Consider the following 20,903-nt stretch of genomic DNA (forward strand, 5'->3'; position numbering starts at 1 on the left):
AGTGGTTATTTGATTTACTGTTGCCTTTCTATCAGCTTGAACCAGTCTGGCCATTCTCCTCTGACCTTCGACATCAACAAGGTATTTTTGCTCAAAGAACTGCTGCTCACTGGGTATTTTTTTTTTTTTTTCAGACCATTCTCTGTAAACCCTAGAGATGGTTGTGTGAGAAAATCCCAGTAGATCAGAAACTTCTGAAATACTCACAGCAGCGCGTCTGGCATCAACAACCATGACATGTTCAAAATAACTTAAATCACCTTTCTTCCCCATTGTGATGCTCGTTTGAACTTCAGCAGTCCATCCTGACCAAGTCTACATGCCTAAATATTGCTACCAATTGATTGGCTGATTAGATATTTGTGTTAATGATCAGTTGAACAGGTGTACCTAATAAAGTGGCCAGTGAGTGTGTGTATATATATATATATATATGTATATATATAATGTATGTATATATATATATATAAATACACTATGTATAAATGTATGGTACAGACCATTCACATTAGTCCCTGCTCTTAAGAAATTGCATGCACTACTTTTTTTCAACTGCACTGCAACTCAGTATTGCAGAGCTGGGGGTGTATTTAGGGTGGCATTTAAACGAGTGGCAAGCAATGCACCTCCCGCTCTGTTAACGCACAGTAGGTGTTTTGTGTGGTACCATAATTAACGCAGGGTCCTGGTGTGAACGGGCTCTAATGTAGCTAACAATCTGATGTTCTCGCTACATTTATTCCAGAGACATTTTGTGTGGAAGTAATTTTCTTCTATGTTATGGAAAGAAAAACACTCAAGATGTAGGAGGGGAAAGGGATACCACTGGGTCTACATGCAAATTTTAGGCCAGTGAGCAAGTGGAAAGTCTGTTAAGAAACAAAGAAGAGTGACAGCAGAAAAACTTCAAGTGGTCCATTGAGTCTTCCCTGGCACTGGCTGGTGACGATAAGCAACACTGTTGCTAGGCAACGGCTCAGCATTGCCTGTTTCACTTTGTATGCCCGGATTGGCCAGCTGGGCTATGGTGCCCTATTTGAACATTACAAACCCAGGCTCTGGGCATGTGATAGTGTTATGCTTCCTGGCTCCTGTACCTAGTGGCTTGCCAAGTGCCTTGTCTCTGACTGTAATTGTTTGCTGACCCTTGCCTACACCCTGGCTAAGGTACTGATTAGACATGTGCACTGCCAAAAAATTCGTTTAGTTTCGTTTCAAATTCGGATTTGTGTTATTTAGTTTTTCAGGATTCGGGTGTGAAAGTCAATTCGGATTCGGATTCGGACGAAATTCAGTAGCGTTAGTACCAGGGCCGGCCTTAGGCCTCTAGGCGCCCTGTGCGAGAAAGCTTTACAGCGCCACCTGTGCCCCTCCCCCCCCACGCCCAGTGGTGAGGGGGAGAGAAGCCGCCCCCAGGACGAGCTGTGTCGGCCGCACGGCGCCCTTGTTGCCATGGCGCCCTGTGCGACCGCACTGCTCGCACACCCCTAAGGCCGGCCCTGGTTAGTACATACGTTCGTTTCGTTTTCTGTTCTTATTCGTTTCTTATTCGTTTCGTTCGTTCGTTTGCAGCAAAAGTGACATTTGAGGGGGAAAAAATATTTTTCTCCTTCTCTAATGTCACTTTGCTCCAACGAACGAAACGAATAAGAAACGAATAGCACATGTCTAGTACTGATTGCTGCTTTCCCTGACCCTTGCCTGGATAATAGATATGCTACTTATTGACACCTGCCTTGAACCTTGCTTGAATAACATACTCTGCCATTGTCTACTGCCAGCTCAGAACCCTTGAAATTTGGCATCCAGGCAGTCTTGGTTGCTGCTTCATACTAGGCCCACCTTGAACTATTCCGTATCCTGAAGCCATTTGACAAGGAGCTTGAACGCTCTCCCTGGGTTTGCTGGGGAGCATTCCAGTTGTGTGAACATAGCATTGTGCCTTAAATGCTTTTCACTCACCTCATAGTTCTAGCCGACAGGTCGGCTCAGTAGATCGGGAAGTGAGTGAACACATACCGGCATTCGCTCACTTCTCGGTCCTGTCACAGGTCTCTGCCGTGACAGGGAAGGGGCTGGATTCCCCCCTCCCCGCTCAGATCCTCCAGCGCTGACTGGTGGAACGGAGGGGGGAGGGGCGGGTACAACTGGCTCTGCCTCTAGATAGGCAGAGCCAGCTGTCACTCACGCAGCTGGGCGGATCCAGACATAATTGTCGGGATCCGCTTCAGCTGCGGCGTCTCAGTATACCGCGAGCTGTAGCTCGCGGTATACTGAGCTTAGGGTGACGGGAGGACACTAGTTTGTGTCCTCCTGTTACCCTAAGGAGAACTATGGGGAAAAGCCCTGACCCCATAGTTCTCCTTTAAGTCCTCAAAGCAGGCAAGTACCCACAGGCATACTAGCCTTAAGTTATAGTTGAAAACGTGCAACAGCCTAGCTTTTTTCAGAGAAAAGGAGGAGATCCAATGAACCTTACAATTTGTTCCAAATTAAAATGTACTTACTGTTGACTGACTCGCTACCTCTGCTGGAAGTCTGTTCCAAGCATCAAGCACTCTAGCCTTCTAATGTTAGTTTTGAACTTTCCTACTGCTAGTTTGAGGTCTGTAGCACCAGGTACACTTCCATGCACTAACACCACTTATAGCTGAATTATTAAAAAGAAGAAAAATTATTTGGGAACCTCATCCATGATAGTGGCCTGGTTTGGAACAGGCCAGTGTCAAGGATGAGAAAGCATTTCATTTCTCAGGGACCTATTCCTATTCTATGTCCAGAAGGGTCTCCATCCTCAAAAACAGCTATTCTTGCAACCTCTGTATTGCCATCTAATTTAGTCCTCACTCCTCCAGACCCAACAGATGTCCACACCGCCCCTCTCTTACAAAGTCTTTGAGGAAGAGGTGGCTTTTAGCAAGGTAGATCAGCAGAACACATTGGGTAAGATAGTCTCTTGCTCTCAGACTGAAGGACACTAACCAAGGAATTCAAACAAGCAATTTCACCTGTAAATTTGTATACAAGGAGAATGACAACCCAGCTTCTAAACAGAAGCACGAAAAACAACTTACAAAAAAGTATTGCACTGCACTTAACCAGGCATCTTCATAAATGACTAGGACAATCCAACACAGGTAAATAAGAAGGTAAATAAGAATAAGAAGGTCAGTCTACTGTTTCAAAACTTTTGATTTTTTTCCAACTACTGATGTTAAAACTAATGTACTTTTGTCCGTTGCACTCACACAAATACCACACTGGTTAGGATAAGAGCTAACCCCTCTTACATAGGCTAACTGAAAGCTACCCATTACTCCAACCCTTAAGTAGCAATACATAATTACTCCAGTAGTAACAACACCTAGTAAGCGATCACCAATAACAGCAACAACCCAGCAACAACCACAATATCAACATTCAAGCCTATCCCCGGGCAAACAAAAAACCTACCATTGTAGTGGGGATGCCCCTTACATGATCCCTGCTACCCCCACAGTGAGCACTCGTATCTCTCCCATCCACTCTAGCTGGTTCAATTTCCTTCCGCATCCTCTCATCTAATACAAGTCTATGGAATCTGCATTAGATGTGATGACATCAGTTGGCCATAGACCACCAGAGCAAAGGGGAGAAGAGGCTGTGGGGGACCAGTCTAGCAGCCTGGAGGAAGCCAGCAAAAGTGTAGGTAAAATCAGTAATCAATTAGGTAAAAATCCTTTTTCTTGTCCCCAAGGTTTGAACGAGAACTTAACCATTGCAGTGCAGGGTTAGCCCCACTGCAAGGGTTGTTTTTTGGCTTGCCTGGAGATGGGCTTTAAATTAAAGAAAAATAAGAAATATCAGGAATACTTTAAACTTACCTTGTCCAATCACTGATGTTAAATCTATGTACTTTTGTCCAGTGTAGAATATTGAAGGCAAATGTGTTGTTGTACAATGCACATAAATTGTGGAGGATGCCTGGGGATCCAGGTCAAAAATTGGCACTGGGACCATAGGTCTGTAGCATCTGTGTGTACACACCCTCTTATTAAAGTAGACCTCTCATTAACTTTACAAGTTTGCATTTCACAAAATTAACAGCACCAACTTAATTTTTCAAACAAGGTGAACCTTTTTTTCATTAAAATTAGCCCTTAAGCCCTATTCGTTATCAGGGCCGCCATCAGGGGGGTACCGCCGATACTCTGAAGGGCCTGAGGGGCCTGGGAACCTTACACGGGTATTGGCTGACGGCCGTACAGATGACAGGCAGGAGGTGGAGGCGGCCGGGCCCCCGCAGCACCGTTGGAAGGCGGGGTACCCACACTCCAGATCCTCACCTGGGGTGCTCCGTGCGGGCCTCCGGTGTCCCCCCTATCTCCACTGCACATTAGGTTTTTAAAGATGGCCGCGGCAATATATTAAGTGAAAATCATGCCCCGGTAGTCCAGTGGGGAATCAGTATGATCCGCATATCTTGCTGATGCAGACCATACTGATTTTCCCTTGTGGTGCCGCCGCTGACTGGCAGGGAGCGATTAGTATGGTCTGCATCAGCCAGAAATGCAGATCATACTGAATTTAATAAGTGTGTGTGATTTTTAATTTTTTTAAATGAAGCTATGTGTGTGTTTTCTAATGAGTGTGTGATATGTGTGTAATGAATGCGTTTCATTACGTGTGTGTGTGTGGTTTTTTTAACCACTTCCCGCGGGTTCATGTAAATGTGCGTCCTCCGCTGGAAGTGGTTATACCAAGAACACAGCTGGTGCTGGTGCTGCAGCCGTGTTCTTTGTACCGTTTTAAACAGTAGACGATTGATGTTTAAATACAAGCGATCCGGCATCTGTACAGACGCTTGTACGGTGCGGCGCCGTGTCCCCCTCCGCAGCCGCCGGTGCCGCTGTCAGCTTCCCGGGCTCATCTGGCCCTGGCGTAGAGGGTCTCCCCTAACAGATCGGAGGAGAGATCAGCGGCTTCTAGCTGCGGATCTCTCCTCTGATCACTGAATTGCGGAAGTGTTGTGCATTACATCACTTCTGGTGTTACTGAGCACATTCTCTGGCTCCTAGAGCCAGAAGAAGAAGCTGGAGAAGCAGTTCTCGGCTTCATCAACTGTCTTTGGGGTCCCTTAGTGACATTAGCGGTCTGAAAGACCCCTGATGTCTCCATAAAGAGGACCAGTCACACCCTATCTGCTATTACATAGGGGGCTTGTTAGCCTCCTATGCAATAGCAATGAAGCTGAAAAAAAAATGTAAAATAAAAGTAACATTAAAAAAAATGCAAAAAACATTTTTTTTAACCACTTGAAGTCCGCGGTGTTAAACCCCCTTTCTGTCCTGGCCATTTTTCAGTATTCAGCGCTGCAGTACTTTGAATGACATTTCTTTTGGTGGTGTTTAATCACCACTGGGGTTTTTATTTTTTACTATATTAAGGAAAAATTACCGAAAATTAAAAACAAAACTGTTTCTCCTATATTAAGTTATAACACATTTATTATTACCCAATTTTTTGGTAAAATATAAAAGGCGGGGTCACATCGGGTAAAAAGACACCAAACATGTCAAGTCTTAAAATCTCTAATGTCACCTGGGGACCCATCAGCTTCTTCTTCTCTGGCTATAGCAGCCAGATGACTGAAAGTGAATACGGAAGTGATGTATTACACATCACTTCCACATTCAGACCTCGGAGGGAGCTCAGCAAGGAGGAAGATGCTAATCTCCCTCCCATCTTCCTCCTGACACCCTCCCGAGCCGGTCCCGGGCCGCAGATGGGTTAGCGGATCCCGGGATTGAAGGTGAGGGTGCAGGAGGGGAGGCGGCACTCTTGGAGTGGGAGGGGGGTGTGCAGCCCCAATATTCAAGCAAATGGCGGCTATAGCCCAGAGTCCATCGCGTTACTAAGCCCAGAGTCCATCGCATAACTAAGCCCTGCATCCAGTGCGTTACTAAGCCCAGCATCCAGCGCGTTACTAAGCCCAGAGTCCAGCGCGTTACTAAGCACTGCATCCAGCGTGTTACTAAGCCCAGTATCCAGCGCGTTACTAAGCCCAGAGTCCAATTCATATACTGTTCTGCATTGCTGTATAAATGTATTACTGGGATTTGTAGTCAGGGCCGGCCTTAGGCCTTTAGGCGCCCTGTGCGAGAAAGCTTAGTCGTCATCATCAGTTTATTGCAGGCAGACAAATAATTTCCTCAGTCTTCTATCTGCCGGTGATCAGACTGCAACAGTGTAACTTTGTAGTAAGTAACAAGCTGAGAGTACTGATCTGTATCAGACTGTTTGTCCTCACAAATGTCTGATAAAGATCAGGATTTACATGACTGTCATTTACAGAATTTACATGACTGTCATCTATGAGCTAGCACCTCAGTCCAGGAAGTAGATGTTGAACCTGGATAATGTGTTACATGGGAACCTGGATTATGCAGTACTTAGCATGCTTGCACTTAACATGAGAACATACTGTATATCTGAAGCTGGGTCCATTTTGCATGTATTTCTTAATTCAAAATGGCCATTTATTAAGAGACTCTCCAGAGTGTCTCCCATCCTCTGGAACTCCCTGCCCCAATCTGTTGACTTATCTCCTATCTATCCACCTTAGGCGATCCTTAAAATGCATCTCTTCAGGAAAGCCTATCCCACCTCAATATAACTGTCATTTTGCTTATTCCACTAACTCAATCTAAACAATTATTACCTTTTGTATCACTTGCCCCTCCTACTAGATTGTAAGCTCTCACAAACAGGGCCCTCCTAACCCTATTGTACTGCAATTGTATTATAACTGTACTGTCTCCCCCGTTTTGTAAAGTGCTGCACAAACTGGTGGCGCTATATAAACCCTGTATAATAATAAGTGAATGTGGTTGAAGTCATACATATATTTCTGCTGTGCAGGCATCTGCTATATTCCACAAATAAAAACCTTAAATAAACTGGCATTAAGGAGATTATGCTTTTAGCTTACTTGGTTATGATTCCCAGGCTGCATGAACAGACCAATAAGACACCTTTGTACTGTCAGTATGTGATTGTATCAAGGACAACAGACTAGGCAACATTTTAAGTGCAGTTAAAGGAGTGTTAAACCCTTATTAAGAGAACAAACAGCACTGTTAAAATAATTAATGGAAGGCATTAAGCTAAACATGACTCAGCTAACTACTATATCGAGCAAGGGACAAAAGGCGCAAGGAAATCCCATTTACAGTAAATAGAGATTAAATGCACTAATCAGAGCAATCTCATATATAAGAACAAATGACTAAAGAGTCCACACATTCATGTGTAAAAATGCTGATCTGATTGCTTTACTATTTACCTTCCATTATTTCCCCACATTAGATTCCACCAGTAGTTGGTGCTGCATGGGATATTGAGACTTCTGGCCAATAACAAAATGGGATGAAACAGAAGCGGAAACCCCTTCATGTTATTTTATTTAATGGACAATTGAAACTAAACAAATGTCAAAAAAACACATAAGCATTTTGGCATTTTCAGGCTTTCATGTCAGAATGGTGAACAGATTCAAAGATATGAATAGCTGAAATGTTTAATTATTATATATTGAACTTATCACAGATTTATATTTGATACCTTATTTACCTTTGCTGAGTCTGACATTTCTGATTGGATGACATGCTGTCAGAGGTCACCTGAAGTCAGTCTGATGCTGTCAGTCAACTGCCTGACCACACAAACTGTTTCCCAGCTCCTGAGTGTACAGTAGATGAGGTTTGGCAATTGACAGGGCACCACCTGTCAGACTTTAGGGAATCTAGGACCACCTGACTGTGACTGGACAGCGGAGGAGGAGGAGCACAGTGATGAACTAATCTCTCTGTCACTCTGCTTTCTCTTCCTCTCGGCATGTTTCTTGCCAGCACACAAACTGATTGACTTCTTGTACCGCTTCTCCCTCCTGTAGTCTGAGCTCTGCAGTACAGAGACTGCAAGTGGCTGATACCAAGTCAAATTCAGGCACTTACACTGCTTGCATTTAAAAACTACATTTAATGATCCATTAATAATTAGAGTTGCAATAATGTGTGTTTTTTATATCTGGCCATCTTCAACAACAGCATGCTACATATGTTAAAACAGTAAATCAAGCTTTACCCAAAAGAAAAATTTAAATGCAAATTGTATTACTTTTTTTTCCTAAAACTTATGTGGATATGATTACCGGTATTCCCATTCCTGCTACATGTCATATCAGCTTCCTGTGGATGTTAAGTGAGGATTTTGCCTTCTTCTATGTTTTAACTCAGCCAATAGTTCCCAGTTTGACTAGACTAGATATATAGGAAATGCTGAGCTAATAAAACAACAGAAAATAAGCTAGAACATCCTGTGTGATGAAGTGCAATGAAGTCACTTTATTTAGTAAAGGTTAATCTTGCATAGTGATGTTGTGGAGCATGAACTATGAGAAGAATACATTGTGCTGGGACATATGTTTTTCATTACAACACAAGTCCAAATCATTCATAAAGTTACCATAGACAGAAATCTAACATTTTTACATACGAAATGGTTTATGCAGACCCAGATAAATATCAAAGTACACAAATCCAACTTTGAACTCACTTCCTGATCTGGTCAGAAACATGACAGATGTTGTTATTCTTTTTGCAGATTGACTGTAGAATAATGAAGTACTATGGTTTAAAGAGCAATCTGCTGAGGAACTCTGGAAATAGAGACCTGTCAGAACATCCTGTATGTGACCTCTAACAACTTACTGCTGCAGCCCGTTATGAAATACATACTGATCTCATGCAGCCAACAGGCGCAACCTCACACAACAATGGGTGCTAGATATATCCATGACTTAAAGGAGAACTATGAGATGAGTGATTTCCACTCACCTCACAGTTCTAGCCGACCTGTGACAATGAGACTGTCACAGGTCGGCTCAGTAGATCAGGAGGTGAGCGAACAGATACCGGCGTTTGCTCACCTCTCGATCCTGTCACGGCTCTCTGCCGTGACAGGGGAGGGGCTGGATTCCCCCCTCCGCGCTCCGATCCGCCAGGGCTGACAGGCGGAACGGACGGGGGAGGGTACAGCTGGCTCTGCCTCTAGATAGGCAGAGCCAGCTGTCACTCACGCAGCTGGGCGGATCCCGGCACAATTGTCGGGATCCGCTTCAGCTGCGCCGTCTCAGTATTCCGAGAGCTGTAGCTCGCGGTATACTGAGCCTAGGGTGACGGGAGGACGCTAGTTTGTGTCCTCCCGTTACCCTAAGGAGAACTATGGGGAAAAACACTGACTTCATAGTTCTCCTTTAACTACCTGGTGTTATAGAGCTGCGTGACTGTGACCACAAAATCATGGATTTCTAATTCTCAAGGCATACGTTATGTAGTTGAAAATTAGAACAATATTTAACCCATAACCTAACATTAACCCCTTCATGACTGAGCTAGTTTTCAGGTTCTGTTCATAAATGACTGACACATTTTTTACATTTTTGCTTTGTGATTCTTCCACAGCAGTAATATACTTTCTTACTAAATGTACCCAATACACTGTAAGGGGTTAAAGAAAGCCCTCATATAAATATGACTTAGGGACATTAGTCTCATTAAGCAAACAGATTTGTCATAATCAAGGGGCGAAAAGGAAATTTGTACAGGCCTCACCAAGACAAGAGGCTTCCTTTAGATCATAGCAGTAGCATGTGGAGAACAAAGGTGGGGTAAGTTAAGCTGGCCATATACCAGTAGAATTCATTTTGCCAAAAACATTTTTGCAGAGCATTTCATTTTTTAATAGTTAATTGAGTCAAATTGACAATCTTTTTCGACCATGGTGATAAATAGAAAAAAAATCAAAGGAGCAAAATGGAAATTTTTTCTCGAATTAAGGAATTTCTTACAGTGAATGTGGTTTTCATTATACCTCCTCCATTCATTATTAAAATCAAATTAAATCTCTATCAACATTCGTCAAGTCTCTGATGGCTTTATCGAATGTTCTGACAAGATTTTTCATATGTACGAAAACCTACCAGTGTATGTGTAAGACTATACCTGGCCATTTGGGTGCTTCTGCGCATGTGCGTGGCCCTGCCGTCCGCATTTGCTGGAAACATGCGCTAATGCGCATGCGCACGCAACGAAACATACGCGCAAAGATGCGTTAACGTGGCACACCATATAGGACGTAACTCCCCTTGATAGATGGCTCTATTTAAACCTGCCTGTTCTGTGGATCATTGCTGAATGGTCTTTCAGCTTGTGTGTGTGTTCCTGCGATTTAGCCTGTTCCTGTGTTCTGCTGCCTTGACCCGGATCTCCATTGATTACTCCTGATTGCTGCCTGCCCCTGGCCTCTGCTTGTTCCTGAACTATTCTTCTGCCTGCTGTTCTTGTACTTCGCTGCCCGATTAGTGTTGACCCTGGCCTGCCTGACTTCGTTCTGCTCCTGCAGTGTTCTTTAACTGTCCTTCTGGCTTCATCCTTGCCTGCTTCCTGCTTCCTTGGAGACCAGCTTCTGGACTTACCCAGACACAGTGCCCTTCACCCCTTGGCACCGGTGCTGCTCTCTGTCCTCTCACTCCCTGTCTCCACTCTCAGGGGTGTTAGACAAGAGTTGCAAAGGAAGCCTCCTCAACTACTCGATCCTCTACCAGGTACGTGATAGTATGGCCAGCTTAAATCAGCTGTCTGTGATCTTATTACATAACATTAGTTTCCACACCTAAATGTAACATACTTTCTAAAATAAATTGATATGAGGACCAGCTAAAGAGATTGATGCCTACATTCACTGACATGCCCTACCGAAAAGTACTTTGCAATATAATACAGTAAAATGAAATATAGCAATAGTAGTCCTGTATTATACAAGGAGAGAAAGGCTTGTCTGTTACTGCTGGATTGTTGTACACATTCCATTTTCTTCCCTCAGACAACATATATAACTTCTATGCTCTCTTCTCCAGTTTTCCAGCCCTTCTTTCTTAGTTCTCCTTCTCAATGTTACACTCCCCCACTATGGCCTCTTCTCATTCAACTCTGTTCTCCTGTTTGTTTGTGTCTACAGCTGGCCAAAAACTGCTAAAAGTGTATGGCCTGCTAAAAGTGTATGGCCAGCTTTACTTCTACTTGGCAGGTATTCTTCCCTAGGTGAATTTTCACCACTCTCCATATCAGTGCCTGCACTCTCCTGCTCTGTTTCCACTTTTGCTACTACTCATTTTTGTCTTGCTCTTGTGAGCCCTCTGCTTTTACCCAACATCATCAGCATTTTCCTTTTCCAGCACTGCTGTGCTCTTTCCTCTGTAGTTCTATCTTCTGAGCCTGTTCTGCTTCTTCTCCCCAGTATTTTTTTCAGCATGTTTATTTTATACTAGGGCCCATGAACAGGTATGCACATTTTTCCGCTTTAAGGCATGCTGCGTTGCATAACAACCCTTAATGCACAAAAAAATAAATCTGCCCTATTTTTACATCTACAGGTATTTGTAGTACAGGTATTTATATAGCACCAACAATTTACACAGCATTTTATATATTAGCTTATTTTACATTTACATTAGTTCCTTCCCTCAAGGAACTTACAATCCAAGGTTCCTATCTCAAATACATACGCATACTGGGGCCAACTTAACCTACCAGCATGTCTTTGGAGTGTGGGCAGAAACTAGAGTACGTGGAGGAGAACATGCGAACATGCAGGTAGTCCTCTGGTTGGGATCCAAAGCCTAGAGCTGCAAGCGGTCACTGACAGACTACTTCACATGTGTGTATATATACAGAGTTCTTCAAACTTTTATAGTGGTTTTGACATGGCAGCCCCAATAAATGGATGTGTAGCGGCTGCCAAGTGTAAAACTGCTCACTCTGCTTGTCTGTATTATCCATTATTAGATAAAAGACCTTCTCCTTCCAAATTTAGGTAAGTTGTATCCATTGATGTGCTTACGCCTTTTGCATTCTGTAAATTCCCTTGAAGCTGGTTGAGAGATATCGTCTCTTTATCTGCAACTTTAATCCTGTGTTTGCTTCTCATAAAACAGGTAGCTTTTGCATTTCTTCCCATGATGTTGATTGTGGCACTGTACACACCATATGTGACAGGTATCTAGCCGGGATACCCTGATTGGATGTTGTAGATTTTCTGAGTTTGCAGGTGGTTTAGCTTCTTCCTTTTTTGAGGATAAAGCACGGATACCAAATTAAATTTCAGACATGTTCTATTACTTTTCTGCACTACTGGTGGGGCTTTTTGCCCAGGCTTTTCCGATAATGCTGACTGTGTCACTTCATGAGGCCTTTGACACACAGATGTGTAATTAATAATTACACTTCTGCTGATTGTTTCCTTATTGGTGTTTGGGTTTCAGAATTCTGTAACCCTGTTGAGGTTTACTGTAGCCAACAAAATTCCTTCCCTTAGCACAGAGTCCCTATTTTGTTGGCTTCTCCATGGGAACGTGTATGTATGCTTTGCTTCCAAAGATCATGATGTGTTTCAGGTCAGGCTTCTTTCCATTCCATAGCTCACATGGAGTTTTTTTTCTGTTCGCTTCTTGTAGATAGCAGGCTCTAATAATTGCCTCTCCTCAGTATGTTGTTGGCAAATCCACATCTAAAAGCATTTCATATAAAGTGCAGTTTATTCTCTCTGCAACACCAGATTGTCCTGGATTGTATGGTACAGTAGTCTGAAACATAATTCCATGCTTCCTCAGAATAGCTTGTGTTTTACCACTTGTGTGCTCTGTGCCATTATCTCTGTGGAGTATTTTAGGCATTTCGCCAAATTTGTTGCTTACTTGGGCAAAATTGTGTTCATTTGTCTGGAACTTCATTATTGCTCTTTAACTGTTAGAGTACAATATACCTTGAGCAGTCATCAATTAATGTGGGCAAATGCCTTTTCTATAGAGCCAAGTGAATTTAGTTCAGGGCGCTCTGCTGTACCTACATTTTGAAAAATATTTCTTTATAGTTTTAGAATTCCTAGTCCAAGATGACAGTGCCAGATGTAATTACAATTTAAATGTTTTTCCTCTTAGACATTGTTAACCAGCTCACTGCTGATTCAGTTCATATGTGATTTTCAGTTCATATGTGAATTTTCCTTGTATCAAGTATGTGGCTTCCTTTTGCGATAATACAGTTGTTACCTCAGAATGTCACTACATATCCTTGCTTGGTGAGCTTCTTCACTTTACAATAGGTTGTTTTCAAGAGCAGGACCTTATAGTGCATCTTTGATAGGGTTTCTTTCTGGTAACAGTTTGGGATAGAGGGTAGCGTATGTAACCTTCCTCTATTCCCGCTGAGGCCATATACTGTCCATTAGCTCATGTAATTCTATCTATCTTGCTTTGATCTAGCTGGGTGAAGACATTTTTAGCATTGGTCAATATTGTGCTGTAACTCTCTGAGCTCTATCTGTATCTGAAGCAGTGTTTAGTGCTTTGGCTGTAGCTGGACACATAACCTGTTGGAAAGCTGCTGCAGATATGACTTTTACCACCCAAGTGGTAAGAGTCATATGTTCAAGTGCTGGACATAGCGCTGAGCCCTACTTGTTTTACTGGAATTAACAGGAAGATAGAGAAAGGCAATGACATTATATTCATGTAGCTCCACTAGGAAGAACATTACGTTATACAAGCATTAAAGTTACACTGCCACTTAGTGGCATAACTAGTAATCACAACATAATATATGAGAATGGTTGTTGCAATTGTATGTCTCTTGCCTGTATAAACAGCATGCTAACACATTTGTTACATTGGATGAGTCTACGAAAAACTTTTGTTACATGTGAGGGGTCTATGACAGCCATTTGTTACATGTGAGGAGTCTATGAAAGGCATTTGTTACATGTGAGGGGTATATGACAGGCATTTGTTATATGTGAGGGGTATATGACAGGCATTTGTTATATGTGAGGAGTCTATGAAAGGCATTTGTTGCATGTGAGGAGTCTATGACAGACATGTGTTTATATGTGAGGAGTCTATGACAGACATGTGTTATATGTGAGGAGTCTATGACAGCCATGTGTAATATGTGAGCAGTCTATGACAGCCATGTGTAATATGTGAGGAGTCTATGAAAGGCATTTTTTGCATGTGAGGATTCTATGACAGACATGTGTTATATGTGAGGAGTCTTTGAAAGGATTTTTTTATTTGTGATGGGTCTATGACAGACATGTTATATGTGAGGAGTCTATGACAGTCTTTTGTTACATGTCAGCAGCTCATGACATATATTTGTTAGATGTGAGGAGTCTATGACAAGCATTTGTCACATGTTAGTAGTCTCATATATGCTTTTAGCACTTTTTAGCAGTCTCTTATATGGCTTTGTCTCATGTGAACAGTCCCTGACGGGTTTTTGTAGCATGGCAGTCTCTAGCAGTCTTTTCTAATATGTAAGCAGTTTCTGTCAGTAACATGTGAATAGAATTCGTGGAATGAAGATCAGGTTGCCTCTCCTGCTACTTAAAACTGAAATACATTTTTCCTAAACTGGCCTTACTTTTCAAACCATGACTCATTCTTTGGCGCTGCTGGTAAACCATGACTATTTAACTAGGCCACCTGACAGTAAGTTACACCTCATTTTTGCCCTCCACTTGAGGGTGGACCTTCAGTGCCCCTGACATTGCTTATTCATAATGAAGGAGATGACATATGTTAATTAATGCGTTTTTAAAAAACCTTACACTCTAAGGCCCGGTGCAGACCTCCGCGATCCCGGATCGCACGGCCTGCACAATGCAGGTAGCGATTGCGCGGCCACATTGATTGTTAATGGGGTGATATCCGTGCAGCAATCGCAGAAAAAAGGTATATGTACCTTTTTTTTGCGATACACAACACGCGGCTGTTTTAGCCGAGATCGTGTTCGGAAGCACGGGCGGAATCGCAGCGGGAAACCGCGTGATCCGCCCGGCGCGACTGGGGTGCCATTAGAAAGTAATGGCACCCACAGCGCGATCAGTTCACACCTTGGCGACTCCTGACCGCGCAGCAATCTGTGCTGAATCATGCACGATTGCCGCGCGGTGAGGTGTCGCCTAGTTGTGCACCGGTCCTAAATATTTGATATTCACAGACATTTTCTCTAAACATTTAACAACAAGAAACAGGATATTATTAGGCTACTGTGTTCTGTGAAGTTGCATGCAAGCCCGCTCTATACTGTAACCACTAATCTCTTGAAAGAGATTTGAAATATGTCAGTCTTTTATTTCATCTGGAAGTGGATAATGAAAGCTGAACTCCTAGGAGTTCTCACTGAGATAAGCTTTCAATTTTACTTTTCTTACCAAGATTTCTAGAGGGAACATTGCATCCAAGTTTAATATTTGATGTAGCAGTATTTCTTCCTTGATGGAGATACTTTCTAAAACTCTGGATGTCGTTTTGAAATACAACCTCAATCTAACAATGCCATTTCTGTCCTGTGAGTCTTAGAAGAGAGCTGGGTTTTGAATGCTCAGAGAAACACTCCAGGAACACAGGGGGAACACATATAAGGGAGATGTATTACCTGCCAAAGGATTTGATCTTCTGTCCATCCAGTTTTCAGATTTACACAGATTTCCTTGACACCGCACAGCCTTGTCTTAAAGGAAAAAAGACCTAATTTTCGTTGCTGTAGTTAGTTAACACTTACAGGTTTTGTACCTCCTCTGCCTGTGACAGGACAGTAAAAGTAGTTACAGACTGATGAGACAATTTCTCTCTCATGCTGCTCTCTCCTACTATCAACATGTTGCTTCTTATCCCATGAGTACTGCAGCACAACTGACTGACTTTTTGAGCTGGTTCTCCCTTTCTCAGTCCGAGCTCTGCTTTACAGTGGATTGATACCAAGCCACATTTAGGTACTTACACTGGTTGCATTAAATTCAATAAATACAATTATAGAAGTCTTAATAAATACAATGTGTGCGTTTTACGGTATATTTGCCTGAAGTTCAGCTTTAAAGCACAAAGAGCACTCACAGCCCTAGTAGAGATACTGGCAGCTGGGGTGCAAAGAGTAACATTCCTGTGCTTGTGAAGTGCCAGTAGTGGAATAAACATATCAAAATTGCATTTGTATTATTATTAATATTATTATTATCTCATTATTACCGTTTAGAAAGCAGCAAGGAACATCATTGATAATGGACTTTGTTTCATAGAAGGCACTGAATGAATATAAAGGATGCTATGGACCCAGGCTACATCTATGCTGATATTAATGCGCATTCTAGTATCAGATAAATGCATGCAATACTTGTAATTTATAGAAGTAACAGCAATGTATAGAAAGGGACTTATGCTAAAGAAGAAACAATGGTCTTCATCTGTACTAGCAAAAACTGTTAAGTTCAACTCTAATTATATTTACTCTCAGCAATCTATGACAATCCTTGCTTTGCTTCATGAAATCTCCTGTGATGTCCTGTGTTTTTCTAGATGGGCACCTGCTGTTTTATGGCTTACCGAAAACACGATCATATGACTTCACATAACAAACAGAGATTTTTAACCCTTTTTCGGCCAGATTTAGTAGTTAACATGACAATAACTAATTTTTCTGATTGACAGTGAGTCTGAGAACTAGGAACACACATAGTTGCACATTCCCTGTTCTTTGCTGCAAGGTTAATGTTCCCAATGCATTTAAAGTAAAGAGAGGTTTATATGTTATATAGCATGATTGCCGAGTTAGAACACTTGTCTTGTTTTGTAGACATGTGCGATTTGTTTCGTTCCAAATCGAAATTCGGACGAAATTTCGGAAATTCGTAGATTCGGAGCATCCGAATTTCCGAAATATAATAGTAAAGACTGGAGCACAGCAACCAGAAATGACAAATGTACCAATCCTGCTACCCCATCTTAAGTTGAATTTTCGGGAATTCGTCCGAATTATGAATTTCGAATCCGAATTCCGAATACGAATCAGATCCGAATACGAATCCGATTCCTGAAACGAAACACATATAGGATCCGAATTCCAAAAACAAAATAAACAAAATCCGAAACTAAACGAAACTAAACAAATTTTTAGCCGCTGCACATGTCTATTGTTTTGCCTCATCAATGTCTTTATTTCAGCCTCCTATATATCAGTGTTAGGGTTTTCTGAAGTCATATTTAAATGCTCCACTTTAAACTGATATCCCAGTTATGTTGAGGGACACTGTACTGAATAACCTACAGGGGAATACAGAGAATCCATCGTAGAAGCTTCACCGCCTAGTTTGCCTTCGTAATGATTGCATTCCCTTGAGTGAACAGGGACGGCTAGTGGGGATATCTTGACATTGAGATCACCAAGGGACATAAGAGGCAGTATATGAATCAGCTGAAAGCACAATCTTGCCAAAAAACTTTTCTTTTAAGCTTTAAGGGCCCATTCACACCACATCTGGATCATCTTCAGACCAGACCAGAAAAATACTGCTTCGGGACCAGACCAGAAAAATACTGCATGTCTCATTTTGTCTTTTGTGGAACGCATGGAAACGCATACAAAAACGCATACAAACACATGCAAATGTACTGGAACGCACCTGAAAGCCCATTTTAAGCTGAAAAAAAGAAGAAAAACAGCTCCGGAACGAGGCAAAATCATGGTCAAAACACAATGCACTGCATTCCAGATCTGGCCTGGAAAATGGTGGGAACCTGCCCTTAAGGTTATTTTTAAAGGCTTTGTCTGCTATTAGGGATAGGGATGTCAGCAAATCAGTGCCTACAGATTTCATGTGGCAGTAAAAGCTTTTTTAAGCTATATTTTTATAAACGGATTAGCGCTTATATAAGATGTTGGTCATTGGATTATCATATACAGGAAGTCGCCAAGTTACGAACATCCGAGTTACTTACAATTCATACTTACAAACGGAGGTGCCAGGATGTTCTACTAGTTGTAATGCTACCGTGCTCGCGCCGACGTTCCTAGTACTGTACCTCCTGTACATTACAGGAAGCTGTTAGACATGCAGATGAAGAGTGGGTCTGGTTCATAGTACTGTACCTCCTGTACATTACAGGAAGTTGTTAGACGTGCAGACAAGGAGTGGGTCTAGTTCGTAGTACTGTATCTCCTGTACATTACAGGAAGTTGTTAGACCTGCAGATGAAGAGTGGGGCTGGTTGGTAGTACTGTACCTCCTGCACATTACCACATTACAGTAAGTTGTTAGACGTGCAGACGAGGAATGCCTGTCTCTTCTTCCGGGTCTGGTACTGTGCATTACAGGAAATTGTACAAACATCTGTCCAAATTGCATTTAAAGTAGAACTCCATGCAAATTTGATTTTTTTTAGTTTTGGTTAGTATGGTGTGGGATTAGAGCCACTGCGAGGACAGCGACAGCAAAACAAATGTTACAGGGGGTTAACCCTTCCCTATGCTATCCAAAACTAAAAAATGTGGAGTTACACCTAAAAATTTACCTGTTCCAACTTACATAGAAATTCTACTTAAGAACAAACCTACAGACCCTATCCTGTTCGTAACCCGGGGACTGCCTGTATTTTAACCTCCTTAGCGGTATTCCCGAGTGTGGCTCGGGGATAATTTTCAGTACCATAAGCGGTAACCCCAAGCCACACTCGGGATTACAGCGTAGCGTCTCTTACCTTGTCCACTATCCCCGCTGTGTCCTCCGGCCGATGCCGGCATCCGTCTTCCGGGTTACGTCCTTTGCGAGCGTCCACGTCGCAGGGGGGCGGAACCGGTGGGAATTTTATACGTTAAAAAAAAAACCCGAAAAAGAGAGAGAACAAAAAAAGGAAAAAAAATAATAATAATCAGACTGCCAGGGAGGTTAAAGAAGTTAGGGTTTTATGTGTAGGTTACTAAATGCTGTAGTGTTTCTGAGTTTAAAGAAAATCTGTCTCCTATGCTGCCAGTTGCAGAGCCTAATTTTTCTGTAGACTGGGAATCCTTTGCTCAGAGACTGATTAAGGAAAGATGAGACATTGGGAAAGGTAGCCTTTGGTCCACCACTGCTTTGATTGTCAATGATAACAATGGCAGTAGGCAGGGAGAAGCCACCCCATTTACATTGTTTGCATTGCTCACCCCATCAGCAACCTACTGCTTACATCTTCCCTTGTGGAATGGCAGGCCAGTGCACAGCTTTAATTAACTGTGCTATCCCCCTGGTTTACTGCAGGAACATGAATGTTGTAGCTGGGCCCCTGGACAAGCATCCAGGCCCTGGGACTCCTGTCTAGGGTGCCTTGTGCATGATGCTTCCACCCCAAGGCTCTATGGAAACTCCCAATAATACATTTAGGACAAAGAAGTTTCTAAGTTATTAAGAAAATGTAGACATTTGTTTATATCACTGTTACAAATAGAAAATGCTAACAAAACGTATTTATATATTTATTTATGGGTTTTTTTTTAATTTCATTTTCTCAACTGCAAATAACGTCTAAATAATTTTTTGTTTTCTTAATTTCGCTGACACCATACAGTAGTGACTGAAGGGATGGAAGGCCACAAGGGATGGGAGGTCACGAGGGATGGTTGACAGCACCTTTCTCATATCCAGTGACAAATACCACTCAGACTTTGCCTTTCTGCCATCAGTTTAATTCCCTTATTTTATTCACTTTGGCAGTTCATTTCCTCAATCGGTCACTTTCAGTTAGTGTGCCAAGCATTATTTCACTTTTGTTAATAAAAATGTCACTGACAATATGCTGCCAATGGTAAACAATGTAACAGATGTGATTTAGTGTTTGTCTCAGTTTCACCTAGACATTGAATAAAAGACAAATGAATGTCACAAATTATGTTCCCCTCTAAGCTGAAGGAAAATGTGTTATTTCAAAACTTAAATGTATTTCCACTTTTGCAGTCAAATTTGAGAAAACCCCTCTAGATGTTTGTTGTATGTTTCCATTCACACAGCATAGCGACAAAGTATTTTTAAAAACATATTTCTTACCGATTAGATGTTTTGTTGCAGCAGGCAAAATGGCAAATTCAATGTTTCTCTGAGCACCTTCACAGTGATCTGTGCTAATAGAAAGACTTAGGACTGAAATTTGAGGATTGTGTTTTACTCATGAACTTTATTACCATACAATGCAGTGGTCAGGTTTGCAATCCTTTAACACTTTGCTAGGACAGGCAGTGTTCAGATCTACTTTTCAAACTATGATGAACAGACCCCTTACCCCTCACAACCCCTCCTACTATCACAAAGGAGGAGAAGCAAGTAGAACATTTAACCTGTAAGGAGCCAGGAAACCCTAACCCACGTAAAGCAATTTAAACTGCATTTTTACATATTTTTTTAGCTTATGTTATCCCAATTTGGCTGCAATAGTAGAAATACAGTTTAGTACTGATATTGCTGACCTAAAGTACTTTTTAAGTCACAAATCTGGAAAATGGAAAAAAATATAGAGATTGGGTCTAACTTCCCTGTGACTTTCCTGTTTTGGGTCAGTGACTCAAAGTATTGAAGCCATTAAAGTAACATGAAAGCTAGGCAACTAGCTTTGGCAGAATGAGGTCAGAAATGCTGGTTGCCAGGTTACCCTCTGTGGTCCCTCTCCTGGTAGTGGAGACTGGTAATATACTGCTGCAGTTCAGACTAGCAGACCGATCTTGTTGCCACACCTGATGTCGTGACATTATGACACCACAGCTTGAAGTCTTCAGGACCCCGTGATTTTTCTTACAGCCAGCTGGAGTCCTGCATATAACCAGGAAGCAACATGGGGTCAGTGTTTTTCCCCATAGTTCTCCTTAGGGTAACAGGAGGACACAAACTAGCGTCCTCCCGTTACCTTAAGCTCAGTATACCGCAAGATTGACATGTGAGATTTTTCTTCTTCCCTCTGGAGATCAACTATTTGATGCCTGAATGTAAGGAAGACTCAGGCTCTA

Source organism: Nanorana parkeri, unplaced genomic scaffold (genome assembly GCF_000935625.1).
Source record: "Nanorana parkeri isolate BGI_ZX_2015 unplaced genomic scaffold, ASM93562v1 scaffold2000, whole genome shotgun sequence".
Taxonomy (NCBI): Eukaryota; Metazoa; Chordata; class Amphibia; order Anura; family Dicroglossidae; genus Nanorana; species Nanorana parkeri.